We start from the raw sequence: 2724 nt of genomic DNA on the forward strand, positions 1-2724 counted from the left end.
ACGGTCTGCTCGGCCGAGGGGGTTTTATAGAGCTCGGTGGAGGGAAGTGCCGGGGCTGTCTGGAAAGATGACCGGGCCCGGCCGCGCGGCTGAATCATACCTGCCTCGTGCGTTAGGAACGGAAAATCCTTCTCCTCCAGCCCTTCCAGATCTAAATTAAAACTCACGCATATTCGGGTTAGAAAACGCAGAGCCCTGCAAGGGCTTTTCAGAGAGCATTAAGGAGCCCCTTTTCCCTTCCCCGCGACTAGTGGTACAAATGTCACTGACCCAAAGTACTCGTGCAAAAGAGGGTCTAGGATGGTGGTGGCATGTCACCAGCATTGATATGATACCCTAGCCTCGCAGCGCCCAGCCAAAGACCTCAGTGCCAAGCTAATTCAATATACTGTACTGTGTTCGCTGTACTAATGAGGGCAGGTTGACCTGAGAGTTCTTACAAATAAAGGAGATGTATATAAAAGAACCCTTTCTGCATGTCATTCAGCCACCCATGGCGAGGACATTGTATGCACAATTTAGATGGGGGAACCCACCTCTGGCAGAATACACAAGCTCATGGGCCCTGGAGAATTCGAGTTTCTGCCCCTGTTGTTAACGATCGGATGAAACTGAGATGCATGTTTTATTCTTTTACCCGGCGTACGCATTACCCCGCAAACGCTGGGTAATTCAGCTATGTAAAAACCTAGGGCCTTATTTATGAAGACCTTGCGCCGCCGGTGCGTCACTTTTTCCCATTTTAAAAGTGGCGCACCGGCGGCGCAATGCCTTCATAAATAAGGCCCCATAGGCTTTACCCGCTGTGCCGCGGCTTTTAGAGTTTTAAAATATGATACCGAACCGGTAATTGTATTTGCGGTATCTCGTTTTTTAAATGCTATGTGGCTAATCAGAAGATTCGTATTTCGTTTTAATGTAAAACTTTGAAAATGAATTTTATTTGTGATAAAGCTTTTATGGTTTTCTCTTGTGATAAAAAACCGAATAAAGAAATACTTGACTTGACTTGACTTGACTCCTGATTCTCCATAGCCACTGTGTATTTTTAACGTTTATACTGGTTATTTTTTTGTCTTCTGTTGTATTTTTTTATTCAACCATGTATATATTATGAATTTGTAATTATTGTATATCGTGTATGTATACATGGGAATGCTAAATTATGCACTTTTATGGCCTCATAGGCCGATATAACGTTTTTACAACAACAACAAATATACGCCCATATGTTCATAAAACGAGCAGCACCCATGCGTTCCACCCATTATGACCCTCCATTACCTTGGCCGCCACCTTCAGCCCGGTGCTCCATATTCACCCTTAACCTTCAGTCTCATACTCACCCTTAACTTCCATGCCCACAAAGTGGTCCCAGTGGTCGAAGTGGGGGAGATCTAAGGGGCACGACGTGCCCATACATTTTTAGTGTTTAGAAAAACAATTCCCCTACTTTTTGTGAAAAGACAACTGAAGTGTAAGGGAAGGCGTCTCCTGTGCTGTGAAACCAAGGGAGGGGCAGACAGCTAAACAAGCCTTCCTGCCAGGGTGCCTACTGCTTGCCTAAAATAAATGTAAATGTACCTAACTGGTCAATATGCAAATATAAAGGGTGCTTGGAAGCTGGTATTGAGTATAATTGATGGAATCACTTAAAGCTTCCTGATGACGCACATTTATTCTTTTTGAGGGGTATTGTCAGGGAGCTACCAGCTAAGCTGTGGCGTTTGTGCTTTTAAAGGACCATTGGGCAAAAACAATTGCACTACTCAAGATCTGGGTAAAATCTATATTTTGGAAGCACTTAAAAAAAAAAATCATAAACCATTTTTCTCATTTTGTATCAGCCTATCTTATACTGTATGTAATTCAAGTTTCAAATAATGACTTACATGTTCACAGTGCTTTCTGTCACAGACTGGGACCTTTTAGCACTAAACATACACAAGTCGCTATTTTTCACCACACCAACCAGAATTCAATTATGTGGCTCTCTGGTTCAGTGCATTAACTAATAAGAGGTTTCATAATGTACAATAGTGCATTTTCCACTGATTAACCAAACTTGCATTTAGTTTTCATTTAAGTTGTGCATTATTTTATATATAGTTACCTGAAGGTGAAAGACAGAAAAAAGTTACAGAATAATTTGGTTTTTTTAGCCACACATTTTCCCACGCCCACTCACCCCAGTCCCATTGTGCACATCATCACAGTTCCCATACTTATTTTTAATGCACTTCGATCACTGTACTAAATGCAGTGTCATTGTAGGGACTCTTGAGGCCCCGGGCAATATATCTTTTGGGGCCCAACTTTACATTTCTCTACACTTTTTTCTGCTGCCTTAAGGCTGCATGATACCAAATTATATTAAAATGTGCATTACATTTTCACAAAGAGGATCACACAAAAACAACTGAAATGTGTCTTGATTGACCAGGGCCCCAAAAAGCTCAGGGTGACACTTGGCCAGAGAAACACAGCGGTAGTCTCCCCACTTCCCAAAGGAAACATTCCGAACGGCTAGGCCGTGTCCACAGCACTCAAACAAAGCTAGACATATTTGGGCCTTTTTATGGAGGTGAAATTTGAGTCTTATGGCATTGTGATCTACAAGACCCGTGCCTACCACACGAACAACACAAGAACGTTTCACTATGGGAAATAAAAACATGATGGGAAAAAACTTGAAGTATTCTCATTTCTCATCCATTCTTTTTT

This window comes from Lissotriton helveticus, chromosome 12 (assembly GCF_964261635.1).
Source record: "Lissotriton helveticus chromosome 12, aLisHel1.1, whole genome shotgun sequence".
In the NCBI taxonomy this organism is placed as follows: Eukaryota; Metazoa; Chordata; class Amphibia; order Caudata; family Salamandridae; genus Lissotriton; species Lissotriton helveticus.